The sequence below is a fragment of the Bison bison genome, unplaced genomic scaffold (assembly GCF_000754665.1).
Source record: "Bison bison bison isolate TAMUID 2011002044 unplaced genomic scaffold, Bison_UMD1.0 scf7180017864341, whole genome shotgun sequence".
In the NCBI taxonomy this organism is placed as follows: domain Eukaryota; kingdom Metazoa; phylum Chordata; class Mammalia; order Artiodactyla; family Bovidae; genus Bison; species Bison bison.
Window position 1 is genome coordinate 686,581 of NW_011494913.1, and position 15,240 is coordinate 701,820.

The following is a 15,240-nucleotide window of genomic DNA, read 5'->3' on the forward strand; positions in this document are numbered from 1 at the left end:
ATCAACCCTGAATATTCATTGAAAGGACTGATGCTGAAGCTGAAGCTCCAATAATTTGGCCACCTAATGCAAAGAGCTGACTCACTGGAAAAGACCCTGATGCTGGGAATGATCGAAGGCAGGAGGCAAAGGGGACAAAAGAGGATGAGATGGTTGGATGGCATCACCGACTCAATGGACATGAGTTTGAGCAAACTCCACGAGACGGTGGGGGACAGGGAAGCCTGGCATGCTGCAGTCCATGGGGTCGCAAAGAGTCGGACATGACTGGGCAACTTAACAACAACATGGTAAGTGTCAACTGCAGAAATAGAGGAGAAACTTAAAATCTTACTAAGATACTAGCATCAGGAAGGTGGTAAAAATGGATATGAAAACTATTAGAAAGACCGAATCAATATGACATTTATTAGGAGCTAGAATTGCATACTGATAGCAAGAAAAAGGTTTACAAGTGCCATTGTCAGCTTAAGAATGAGCCAAGATAATCAGCTTACCTATAAACAATTTTAATTTTTAGGTCAAATCAACCTGGAAGTCTCAACAAGTCTTTAAATGTGAGCCATCCAAGGCAAGGTGTCCAGTAAGCAAATAAGAACATGGCTAAAGTTTGGGAGTAGATTCAGAACTGTTCATAGTAATTTTTTTTTTTTTTATTTAAGCTGCTTTAGGCTTTAGCTCACCAATGAACTCATGGGTAGGGCACATCATCTACTGTCTGGCTTCTGTCCCCTTTCTCTATTGAAACCTCTAAATCCTACCTGTATATTCCTTGTATTCTAAGGTGCAATTGCTGCTGATGGGGGAAGATGTCACCCAGCCTCCTGCTCACTCCTAATTCTCCTCACAAGTATTTCATAGTCTCTCTCCAGGCCTGTGTTGAACTGTGATGTTCTTATTCTTATCTTTCTTTTTCAATGTATACAGCTTTTATCACATCCACATTTTCAGTAATAACATATACTACAATAGTTTTAACTTCTGCCCAGTGCTTTTGCCAAAGTTATAAATTCAAACTGTTCCCTCATGATTTAGCACTTCTTCCTGTTTTTCAGGCTGCAGCCACCTCACATCTAGCTTATCTAAAATTGAGCATGCAGTCATTGCCCAAACTATCTACTCCTAATGGTTTCCCTAATCTAAATTAATAGAATTTTCCTAGCTGTCTGAGATAGACATCTCAACACTCATTCATCTCCCTTACTTCTCACGGGACATTAAGTTTCTATTTATTTTACTCCTTAAATCACTGATTTAATCCTTGACATCAACACACTTTGAAATAGATTCTTAACTCGTCTCTGCCTCAAAGTCAACTTCACAATTTTTAAAATGTGATTCCTGAATCAGCAGCAGCAGCTTCATCTGAGTATTTGCTAGAACAATACTAAATCAGAAACTCTGAGGGTCCTTCCCAGTAATCTGAATTTCTGGTGTTCTGATTCATGTGGTTCTCAAGCACAAGTAAAGCAATAATTAGCAGCATAGTACATCTGTGTCCTGGGTTAGTGTTCAGGTAACCTGGATTCAGTGCATGTGAGTGTGTGTAAGATGAAGTGTCTCTTTTCATTATTTCCTGTCTGATAACTGAGTTCAACTACATTTTCTTGAGGATAGCTATAGGAATGTTTCTGAAAGCCTTCTACATGATAAGTCCCATACAAAGTGTTTGCAGGCATGAACTCATTTAGTATCAAACAGGAACACACTGTAGTTATTATTTTTCCCCCCATCATATATACAAGTACAGAGAGATCACTTCCTCAAATCCCACAACCACTAAATGAGTGCATGGTTAAAATGAAAACTAAAGCAAATAAGCCTTTTCTAAACCTCTGCATTCCCCTGCCTCTAAGACTCTGCTCCGTGCAGAGTGACAAAAACCAGTTGCTGAGATCAATAAAACACATATTATACAAGGTTTTATTGGGAATGCAGAGGTTAAGATGATGTATATATATATATATATATATATGGCTTCCCAGGTGGTGGTAGTGGTAAAGAACCTGCTCGCCAATGCAGGAGATACAAGAGATGCAAGTTTCGATCCCTGGGTCAGGAAGGTTCCCCTCGAAAAGGGCATGGCAACCCACTTCAGTGTTCTTGCCTAGAGAATCCCCCTAGACAGAGGAGCCTGGCAGGCTACATATAGTCCATAGGGTAGCAAGGAATTGGAAATGACTGAGCGACTTAGCATGCACGTGCATACACACACACACACACACACACACACACACATCATGTGTAATATTGTATCACATCCTTTCAAGTGAAACAATCTCATGTTTTCATGGGCACTGAACTCAGAAAATTGGACCACAGATGATGAGGGGCATCAGGGGGTTGATTCTCATGATATTCCCCACAGGTAAATGCACTTGAGGAGAATTTCTTTGGATAAATATGTCTTATCCTGCATATTTAAAAAGTACATTTAATCTCTTCTAGTAATTAGTCTGCAGATGTGTATTTCAGGATTGAGTGAGTAAGTAAGTTCACAGAGGTTACTAATTTTTGAAAAGAACTAAAGGCAAATTTGTAATTTTCTGAGGCTGGAATATAAAACAGTCATGGGACACTTTGTAGCTCAAAATAAAGAATTTTTTGAACAATTTAAGAGAAGTATTTAGGAAGGCATTTGTAAAAGGTATTTTTCCTCACAAGCACTACAATTTATTCTCCCATGTATACTTTGTATATGTATACTTTAAATATACATATTTATATAAGTATATATATTTATATATATGCATATATAAAGTATATATATATATATATATACACTTTACCTATATATATATTTTTATATAGTTAGTTGAATGGCAGAACACCTTTTCCTCTCAAGTACTTACTCCTTTTTCCTTGGTTGAAAACAGCACACACCAGTTCCAAAAGCCTGATACCTAAGACTAATTGTGGACATATCACTTTCCCTTTCCTTGAATATCTGATCCATCATCAACTTGGAAGCTCTTACTTCTCATTGATCAAGCCCAAACACTTTTCTATGTCTATTAATGTCACCATCTTAATCCCGAATACTGTTACCAGATCCCACAGGGTGTGCGGTATGGCAAAAATATTTTAGAGAAAGAGAGATAAATAAAGTTAAAAAAAAATAGTGTCAGGACTTCCCTGGTGGTCTAGCAGTTGAGATGCTACCCCTCCACTGCAGACAGCACGGGTTCAATCCCTGGTTGGGGAACTAAGATCCCACATATCACGTGGTATGGCCAAAAAAGAAAAAGTTTCAAAATCCTGTTACCACTGGCTTAGACTTTTGCTATATTCCTTAATGTTCTGCTTGAGAATTACATTATCATTAAAAACACAGACTGAACAATTTATTCTCCTGTGAAAAACCAAGTGGTACCGAATTAGATCTTTATTGTTGTAAGAAAATTTCAGTGGCTTAAAACTATACAAAACTATTCTCTCATACTTTCTGTTGGTCAGAAGTCCAAAAGAGCTCAACTAGGTCCTCTCCTCAGGGTCTCTCAAAGTTGAAATTAAGATGTTTGCAGAGGCAGAATACACTTACAGTTATGCAGGTAAAAAAAAAGTATAGTAGTCTAAGCTAATGTAGAGACAGTGGCATAAAGGAAAGTTGATAAATATTTTATAGGAGAGGATAGAAATCCCAGGAACTTGTAAGAAGAAGATCATTTATTACAACCAAGCAATGATGCTCAGTTTCCTAAAAAGTAGGTCTGATTTGATGAGGTATCAAGCATGACTTGCTTTCCTTATGGAATATGATACAGTCTTTTTACTTTGCAAATGTCCCATGCATCTTTCTGACAGATATGGTGTACAAATCAAGCCATTCTGAAACTCACACCATTCTTTGAAGAAATTGATAGTGAACGACTCACATTTTTTTTGCCTCCTCTTTCCAGGCCCTGGAACATAATATCCTACCTTCTCTGCTTGGAAAAATAAAAAGAGGCAGCTCAATGTCATCTCCTCCATGAATCCTTCCCTTACTGACCCCTCAAATGATGCATTCATGTCCATTTAAGCATTCTCAAGTCACTCTATTATCATGTGACTCATAAATAATAATTGAGGTAGGGTTAAGATTGTGTACATCATACTTCTCCTTTGTGTTAGTCCATGTTTCCTAGAGAAACAGAATGGATAAGATAGAGATAGATAATTATAAGGAACTGTTTCATTTAATTATAGAAGCTAAGAAGCCCCATGATCTGTGATCTGCACTTGGAGACCCAAAAGGGCTGAAGGTATAGTTCCAGTCTGAGACCAGTGCCTGAGAACCAGGAAAGCCAATGATATAACTATCAGTCTGAATGCTGGAAGACACCAATGTCCCAGTGTGAAGACAATCAGATGGAAAGAGGCAAACTCTTACTCAGCTTTTTGTTCTATTCAGCTTCCAAAGGTTTGGATGAGACCTACCCACATTGAGGACAGCCTCTACTTTACACAGTCTACCAATGCAAACATTAATCTTATGCAGAAATATCCTCGCAGACATACTCAAAAATAATGTCCCACCAACTATGAGCATCCCAAGTTGAGACAAAATTAACTATTACATCTATCTATACTGTGATTTTCAAGTTAGGGATAATATTTTATTCCTGACATTCCCAAATACATAGGAAGTGCTCAGTAAATATTTCTTAAATAAACAAATACATCTTATTAAATCACCATTCCAGCCATTTGGGGTTAAAAAAAAAAAGGTATTGTAAAACATGAACTCAATGCGGTAAGGAAATCATCCTAGCTCTGAATTGCTTGCTGGTTTCAGGGTTCCACATGTTTCCAAATGCATCTTATCTGACAAACTTAAAGGTGGCTGGGGAGACCAGCTATGTTGTTCTACAAGAGATATTCACAGAATGTGTAAATGAAACCCCAATAAGGAAGCATCTGCTAATGTAGAGGCAGGTCATATACTGGGTTGAACTTCAGCTCCTTCACCAATCCAGCTGCATTGCTTTGTTTTCACTGGAATATTAAGACCTGGTATGCAGAGCTGCTTCAAAGGGTTATGGAATCTCCCACAGGTTCCAGGTAAGTTATTCTCCAGTTGACTCATTTCAAAGGAATCTTGAGGAAATAATAAGCCTTATTGTTTTTATCTTCCTCTTTCTCCTCTTTTCCCCCTCCCAGCTTGTTTATAGAGATGATTGTTATAGGGTGTTCTATCTACCAATTAAATCAAAGCAGAAAAAAACTCAAAAAGCTCAGGAAAAAACTCAAAAAACTAACCATTAACTGTTGCCCCATTTTGTGCAGTCTAAATACTCTCAGGAAGGTATTTTCCAAGCTATAAAACTGTCCTTAGGTAAAACTGGCTTTTGGAGATTTGATTTATAGTGAAGCAATTGGCATGCATTATGATCCTGAGATTTAGGGATATAATTATAATCTGGAGTAGACATTCAAGAATATAAATAAAATGGAAAGAGAGAGGTAAAAATCTATGAACTGTACATTAATATGCTAGGTTAATACACTGTTATATAAAGGGAACTGCCAACCAAGACTCTACTGAGCTCCAAATAATGAGCCCTTTGAATCTTCCTATAGATTTGCAAAACAAAAATGTCATAATATCCCTATAAGACCATATCAAAATAACATAGCTACAACTCAGTCCTTGTTTGAACAATATAAAACATTGAGTTTCATTACACTGAGCAAATAACACTAATGAATTTTCAGAATGAATTGCCTCTTTGGTAACTGGTAGTTTTCCTAAAATACACACATATACCAGATAGAAAGGGGAGGGAAATAAGGCACTGCAGCTTCCTCACAATGTACTAAGCTGGAGAAGAACTTTATTTCTTAGTTGATGAAAAAATTAATATTTTACTGTAATACAGAGGACTACAGAACTTTGAGTTAGAAGATAAATAGCAATGAATTTGTCCAAGTACAGTATTTCATAGATGAGGATTCTGAAAACTAGAGCTAGAATAAGAGTCACTATAAGTACTATGCGTATTGTGTGTGTATGTATATATATATATAGAGAGAGAGTAGATAGAGAGAAATCAATTAAAAATCAGTCCCTTTGAAAAAAATCTAATGTTTTGAATCACTCAAATACTACCTTAATTTTGCTTTTCTAATAAAAGGCTGACTATTATATCCAGAAACACGGGATCAGTATACAGTTGACCCTTGAACAACAGGGCTGGAAATGCGTGCATCCATTTTACAGGTTTTTTTTTTTTTTCAATAAAGACACTACCTATATTTTCATTTTACAGATCTTTAAATTAAGTGTGGGGAAAGGCTAGAGTTCAGTTAGAGATTACAGTATACGAACTCAAAAGAATTAGGGTTAGAGTCCTGATTCTACCGAAACTTTCAGCTCCCTGCCCTTGGGTGAGTCACTTATCAATTCCTTTGTTTATGAGGCAGAGAGAGCAGGATGTGAATTTTTAACTGCGGAGATGATGGTGCCCCAGATGTTGTTCAAGGGTCAACTGAATGAATACTCAGGAGATTCAAAACTCAGTTCCCTACAGACTGGAGCTTGCTGCATCTCACAGAATAGTGGGGAGTGGGGGTTAGGCTTTGGTTGATTTAAACTGAGTAACTAAGCATAGCACAATGCAGAGCTGGACAAAGAACAAAAAACCTGGCTATATCATGTCTAATAGATGAGAATATACTGTACAGCTACTATATTTTTCATGCAGCAGAAGAAATACACAAAACTAAAAAAGGCCTCAGAGTATCCAAATGCTATTTTCTTAAGATGGACACATACCCCGTCCCAATTCTTTAGCCGGACCTACCAATGAAATCATTTGATGTTTGCTTGTGATCTCCCTACTCCAAAGCACAATAGAAAGTTCCCTGTCAAAGTGCCTTCACATGGCTCCACTGGTTGTTAAAACGGAAACTGATGAATCACAGAAAATCAGCAGCTACCCGCTGAGTGCCTCCCATCTCTCAGCTCCTCTCTTACCAACGTTATGAGAGGATACCCCATGAGCCATGAAATAGAGAGCTAAAACTAGCAAACACTCCACCCCACTGTTCTGGCATCATCTGTCCTGATTGATAGTCAATAGCCATACCATACCAGCTGGAGTAACCATTTTGAAAATTCCTCTAAGTACCAGACAAGGGGTGGTCTTTCAGAGGAATGCTATGATGGGCTGTCTGTCTTAAGCCATAGTGAAGTTCCATCTCAGTCTTTCTGAGGATCCCCAAAGTGCATAAAGTTGTACAGGAAATGAATCTGTTTTTGCAGAAGGTAACACTATCCATTCATTTCCACCAGTACCAAGGATCTTCTGTGCTTTGAGCACATTAGCTGTTGATTATCACAATGTATACCAGCCCTCAGTGAACAACTCCTTCCAGAGTACCAAAGACAGAAGCCAACCCTCTGGCTCTAGTTCTTACTGGTTTGACTGACAATAGTGACCATTTCATTGTGGGAGAAAACAGTGGCCAATGAGAAAGGAGGATCAGGTATGGAGAAGGACTCAACTAAAACTAATTTACACTCCCACATTGATGAACATTCCCTGGATTAGATCACAGTACCTGGATAGCTTCCAGACTAAATTGCTTGGAAAAAGTCAGGTGGAATGCTAATAGAAATTAATTACATATGTTTCCTATTCAAAAGTCTAATTATTGAAGTAGTATTTCCCTCACTCATGTTACAATATATTATGAAATGTCAGTGGTACAAGGAATAATGGAAATGATTTAGGCAGACCTCTGATCTTTTAAGGAAATTTTTCTGTATCATTCTTAAAACACAGTTATCTAGCCACATTAAGTAATTCCGTAAAGAGCTAGTAGTCATTTTACAAAGAAATGCTAATTTTTAGATTAAGTAATTCTGTAAAGAGCTAGTAGTCATTTTACAAAGAAATGCTAATTTTTAGATACAGGTATGCATTTAAAAATCTTCTTTTGTATTTCCAGTGTGCTATAATGCACAAAATGGTTTCACCCACATTATCTCATTGACTCATCATTACAGCCCACGTTGGGATTCAGGGTCATCATTTAGGACATCTATTCCAACTGTCAGAACTTGGGACATAGAAAATGTAGGCAATTAAGTGCTTTTATTCTGACCTCAGCACAGCACTCCCAAGAATTGAAAAAAAGGATCTTCCTGTGACTATTTTGTTCCCTTAAATTTCTCACTTTTTAATAAAAGCCAAAATATGGCAAACCTTACTCCTTGCCACTAACAATTCAGATAATTGATGGTTCAACTAAGATTCTTCTTTACTACTAGCCACTGTCAATCCATGTCCTCTCACTACTCCTTAATCCTCATTCTTATTCATGTTTCAGAGTTTACTATTGGCAAAAGAGAAGTATGTTTCCCTATGGAAAGTGTGCACACACACACACACATTTATTCTTCTACCTCATCAAACTGTTTGGAAGTTATCAATTACCAGTACTTGAACATTTACTGTATGGAGATGTATTTAGTTTGCTGCTGCTGCTAAGTCACTTCAGTCATGCCCAACTCTGTGCTACCCTATAGACGGCAGCCCACCAGGCTCCTCTGTCCCTGGGGTTCTCCAGGCAAAAGTACTGGCATGGGTTGCCATTTCCTTCTCCAATGTGTTAAAGTGAAAAGTGAAAAGTGAAAGTGAAGTCGCTCAGTCGTGTCCGACTCTTACCGACCCCATGGACTGCAGCCCACCAGGCTCCTCCGTCCATGGGATTTTCCAGGCAAGAGTACTGGAGTGGGTTGTCATTGCCTTCTCCAGTATTTAGTTTAACAATGGCTTTTTAAAAATAAAATAATTCCTTTTTTACCATTAACTTTTTTGTGAACTTCAATGATTTAATCAAATTCTTCTACTTTTACAGTAGCAATTGGATATTTAAACAGGAATTTGGGTTAGGAAGTAGAATAGGAAAAAATAGACAGTACAGAGAGACAGATTTTCTATGTGCAGTCCTTTGGGAAGGAGAGACCAAGTTTGGAGTATGTTTAAGCTAGAAAAAAGGGGAGGCACACAGCAGTACATGAGAGGAGAAAAATCAAAAATAATTTATCATCTTGACAATGATAACATGACTAGTTCTGGGATAAACATTCTGAACATTCAGCAGCATTCACTGTGAATGTTTCTCTCAAGGAGCTTTATGTCTAGATGGCTGCTAGAAGCATGAAGGAAAAAATTTAAAAGCACATAGCTTAAACCATACATAAAAACACTTGGAACAATAGTTTGCTAAATTATATGTTAGAACTAAAAGATAAGTTCAGGTCAAAAAGATGAGTGTTCATAAATAGGAAGAGGGAACATATTCTATGTAAGGAGCAATTCATGAGTAAAAGCTTGATATCATTTATTTTCCATCATTTATACATCCATCTGATCTTTATTTACTGAGTGCATACCATGTACAAGACACAGTAGAATCTGAAGAATTGTTGACCTATCAGGAAGAAATGGAGAAAGTTCTAGGGAGATGGTGAAAAAGATTTGGTGATGGTTATTTTCAGGCTTCTTTTCAAAGAAAAGCCAGATTAAGCACTTTGAATTTCATCCACTAGACATTAGGAAGCCATTCCATTTTTATTTTTTTCTCTTTTGAGAACAGACTCTATACTTAAACTTCCACTCTTAAAAGAGCCCTGTTTTGAAAATACTGACTTAAGGCAGAGACATTGTCGAAGAAATCACATTACCTTCTAAAAACTTAATGTTCCACTCTTTAAATGGTATTTCCAGAGAAGATTTCAGTAAAATGAATGTTGCCAAAAGGAACCTGTAATTCCCTAAGGAAGCAATATTAATTAGAGAAATATGTGCCTCTGAATTCATCCAATTTGCATTTCATTTTATGGCTTATTTTTTGCAAACAGTTTACTAAATGACTGTAGTTGCAGATGGTTAAATTATTACCATCAGATGGCTGCCATGACTGATATTACAAAAAAGGATAGAATCTGGTTCTTCATAAATAGCAGAAAATAAGTCTCCAGTTTTTGTTTTTTTTTTAAGAGATATCTTTCTGCTGTGGCTGACCTTCTGAGAGCAATGATCCCAATACAAGGTGACAAGGAATTAATTTCATGGAAGGGTAGATTGGACAGAAAAGCTTTCCAAGTCAAATATCTATTTTTTATCTAGAAGGTAGCTATCCCAGTTATTGTGACTTCTTAAACAGGCCAAGCTATTATGGAAGTTGGAGCTAGGTTGATATTATAAGAGAATGCTAGGTCCCAGATTCAGCCAACTTTGGCTCTTATGACAAATCATCCTAATTTGGCAAAGACTGTCTTGGTTCTAGCACTGAAATCCCATGTCCTAAGAAACCCTTAAAGTGATTAAAGTGAAAGTCACTCAGTCGTGTCTGACTCTTTGTGACCTCATAGACTGTAGCCAACCAGGCTCCTCTGTCCATGGAATTCTCCAGGCAAGAATACTGGAATGGGTTGCTATTTGCTTCTCCAGGGGACATTCTTTCTCCAGGGATTGAACCCAGGTCTTCTGCATTGGAGGCAGATTTCTTTACTGCCTGAGCCACCAGAGAAGCCCATAAGAAGCCCTTAGTGAAAGTGAATGCGTTAGTTGCTCAGTTGTGTCCAACTCTTTGCAACCCCATGAACTGTAGCCCACCAGGCTCCTCTGTCCATGGAATTCTCCAGGCAAGAACATTGGAGTGGGTAGCCATTTCCCCTCTCCAGAGGATCTTCCCAACCCAGGGATCAAACCTAGGTCTCCTGCATTGCAGGCAAATTCTTTGCCATCCTGGGCAAACTGGTAGAGTTGATTACTTCACTTTTTGCTCCCAATCTTCATGAACAGCTCGTGTCAGCATTCAGCACAACACTGTGTGCGTGTGTGAGTGAGAGCAAAGATAAAGGGGATTCAAAAAAGCACGTAGGTTCACTAAAGGATCACTAAAAATTGCTTCAGTACAACCTTTTAAAATCTAGAATATGTTGAGGTGTGATTATTATTATATTTTTGGTTAAGAGTAAGTGAGAGATTTTGTTTATGAATGCTCTCCACTAACATTATTCAGGTTAAAGCACCATTTAAAAAGATTTCAAATATTAATAGAAAAAGTCCATTTTAATGATCTCCGCTTACAGAAAAGCATTCCAAATTGCAAAATAAAGTTATTGGGATAAGCATCTCCAGTTGGGCTTCATTCCAAGTGAACATCAATGTAATTCACCTAGATGAGGACAGACAGTACTAAATCAAGCACAGATTTTTTTCTATATTTACTAAATATTCAACAGATTTTTAAAATTGAAGTATAGTTGATTTACAATATTATATTAGTTTCAGCTGTACAGAATAATGATTCAGTATTTTTATGGCTTAAACACCAACAAAAGTTATTACAAGAAAATGGCTCTAATTCTTGTGCTTTACAATAAATCCTAGTTGTGTATATATTTTTTGCATAATAGCTTGTATCTCTTAATCCCATACCCCTATCTTGCCCATCCCATCCTTCAAAGATTCTTGTTAGGTTCTTCTCTATATTCTAGACTATCTTCTGGGACTAGGGGTGATGATGGATGAAGAAAACATATAAAACCTCTGTAGTAATAAATATGCTAAGATGAAGAGAGGAGGCACAGGGGTAGCTCAAAGAATTGAGCATTAGGGATCAACTGGTTAGGTGTAGATGTCCTTGTGGATGTGGATGGTAGGAAAAGTAGGAAGCCTTCTTAGTGAAAGCAATCTTTAAGATCTGTAGCATGTGTAATGTGCTCTGTGCTCACTTGTTTCCAACTATTTGCAACCCCATGGACGATATAGCCTGCCAGTCTCCTCTGTCCATGGAATTTTCCAGGGAAGAATATTGCAGAAGTTTCTCACTTCCTTCTCCAGGGAATCTTCCTGACCCAGGGATCAAACCTGTATCTCTCTCATCCCCTGCACTGGCAGGTGGATTCTTTACCACTGCCCTACCTGGCAAGCCCTATGTGTAATACTTCAAGCTATTTAGATAGTATAATCATCTGGTCTTGGCAATAAGATGATTGACTAAGAATATGAAATGAGGGAAATATCAAGTAATTTCCAAAAGTTTCTATTTTGTGAACACTTGCTGTATGGTATTGCCATTCCTTGGAGATAAGTTTAGTGCCAGAAGATAATGAATTTTGCATTAAAATTTAAAGCCTAATTGGCACCAATTGCAAAGGAAGTAGTTTTGTAAATAACTACCAGTTACCAACCAAAATGGTTCAATGGTGTCTTGAGTAACGAATGATGATGAGATATTTACCTTAGTAGTAAGGTTTATGTTCTTGAGAATATACAATACTGCTAAGACAAAATGAATAAATACATGTATTTTTTAAACAACCCTACTACCCTGGTAGCTCAGACGGTAAAGTGTCTGCCTACAATTCGGGAGACCCAGGTTCAGTTCCTAGGTAGGGAAGATCTCCTGGAGAAGGAAATGGCAACCCACTCCAGTGCTCTTCCCTGGAAAATTCCATGGATGGAGGAGCCTGGTAGGCTACAGTCCATGGGGTCACAAAGAGTCGGAAACAACTGAGCAACTTCACTTCACTTTCACTACTGCCCAGGAGTCTAGGAAAGGTGATGGAATTTTTTCATATGAGTCAACAAATGTGTGTCTTACACTGCATTCACAGATGAATAGTACTCAGAATGAGGAAATTAATAATATATTCTACTCTGCATTGTTAGACCATAGCTACTCACTTCGCTGCTGGCTAACTAGCAGCTTTAGCATGTTAGAGCAGTTTGCGCAAAAAAAAACTTAGAGCCTCACATACCTAGCAAAGCAGAATCTGCACCTTAACAAGACTTCCCATTGTGTATTCTGGCCTCCTTTATCAAGGATTAATTGACCATAGGGGTGTGAGTTTAATTCTGGGCTCTCTATTCTGTTCCATATGTCTGTTTTTATGCCAATATCTTGTCATTCTGATTACTGTAGCTTTGTAGTATTTGTTTGATCTGGGATGATTATGCCTCCTGCTTTGTTCTTTTTCTTTAGGATTGCTTTGGCAATTCTGGCTCTTTTATGGTTCCTTGTGAATCTTAGGAATTTTGCTCTAGTTCTGTGGAAAATGTCATGGGTAATTTCATAGGGATCATGTTAAATCTGTAGTTTGCTTTGGGTAGTATGGCCACTTTAACAATATTAATTCTTCCAAACCAAGAGCATGGGATACCTTTCCATTTCTTTGAATTGTCTCTAGTTTCTTTTATTAATGTTTCATGGTTCTCTGGAGAAGGCAATGGCACCCCATTCCAGTACTCTTGCCTGGAAAATCCCATGGATGGAGGAGCCTGGTAGGCTGCAGTCCATGGGGTCGCTGAGGGTCGGACACAACTGAGCAACTTCACTTTGACTTTTCACTTTCATGCATTGGAGAAGGAAATGGCAACCCACTCCAGTGTTCTTGCCTGGAGAATCCCAAGGACAGGGGAGCCTGGTGAACTGCCGTCTATGGGGTCGCACAGAGTCAGACAGGACTGAAGCGATGCAGCAGCAGCAGCAGCAGCATGGTTCTCAGTGTATATAACTTTCACCTCCTTGGTTAAGAATAAAATATGTGGTCTATTCCTAAGATTTTATCTTCTGGAGTATGTTTTTAAAAGGTATTGTTTGTTTATATTCCCTTCCTGATATTTCACTGTTAGTGTAAAGAAATGCAACCAATCTCTGTATGTTGATCTTGTATCCTGATATCTTGCTAAATTCATTTTTATATAATTTTTATAATGTGAATTATAATTATATAATATAATTATATAATTTATATCAGCTCTAATAATTTTTTGTGTAAGATCGTTAGGGTTTTCTATGTATAGTATCATGTTATTTGCATATAATGACAATTGTACTTCTTCCATTCCAATTTGGATGTTTATTTCATTTTCTTGTCTGACAGCTAAGTCTAGAACTTCCAATACTACGTCAAATAGGTGAGAGTGGGCATCCTATCTTGTTCCATATTTTAGCAAGAAGGCTTTAAGTTTTTTCACCATTGAACATTATATTGGCTATGGGTTTGTCCCACATAGCTTTGATTATGTTATGTTTCCTCTATGTCCACTTTGGTAACCGTTTTTATAATAAATGGATGTTGAAACTTTGTCAAATGTTTTTTTCTGCATCTATAGAGAGGATCATGTGGTTTTCCTGTTTTGTTGTTGTGATGCATCACATTGATTGACGTGCATATGTTGAATCACTCTTGTGAACTTGGGATGAATCCCACTTGGCAAGAATATACAATAGGAAAGTCTCAACAAGTGGTATTGAGAAAGTAAGACAGTTTCATGTAAATCAATGAAGTTAGAACACACTCTCTCACAATACACAAAAATAAACTCAAAATGGCTTAAAGACTTAAAGACATGACACCATAAAACTCCTAGAAGAGATCAGACAAAATATCCTCTGATATAAATTATACCAATGCTTTCTTAGGGCAGCCTTCTAAGGCAATAGATAGATAGTGAAGTTGCTCAGTCATGTCCGACTCTTTGCGACCCCATGAACAGTAGCCAACCAGACTCCTCCATCCATGGGATTTTCCAGGCAAGAATACTGGAGTGGGTTGCCATTTCCTTCTCCAGAGGATCTCCCGACCCAGGGATCGAACCCCGGTCTCCCGCATTGTATGCAGACACTTTACCGTCTGAGCCACCAGGGAAGTCCTAAGGCAATAGAAATAAACAAAAATACACAAATGGGACTTAATCAAACTTACAAGCTTTTGCACAGCAAAGGAAACCATAAACAAATGAAGACAATATACAGAATGGGAGACAATATTTGCAAATGATGTGACCAACAAGGGCTTAATTTCCAAAGCATACAAACAGTTTATACAATTCAACAACAACAACAAAACAACCCAATCTAAAAATGGGCAGAAGAAAGACATAGACAGACATTTCTCCAAAGAAAAAATACAGATAGCTCTTAGGCATCTGAAAAGATGCTCAACATCACAAATTAATAGAGAAATGCAAATCAAAACTACAATGAGGTACCAACTCACACTAGTCAGAATGGCCATCATTAAAAAGTCTATAAGGGCTTCTCTGGTGGTTCAGTGGTAAAGAATCTGCCTGCCAATGCAGGAGACACAGGTTCGGTTCCTGATCCAGGAAGATCCAACATGCTGCAGAGCAACTAAGACTGCGGTCTGCTAAGTCGCTTCAGTCGTGTCCGACTCTGTGTGACCCCATAGATGGCAGCCCACCAGGCTCCCCCGTCCCTGGAATTCTCCAG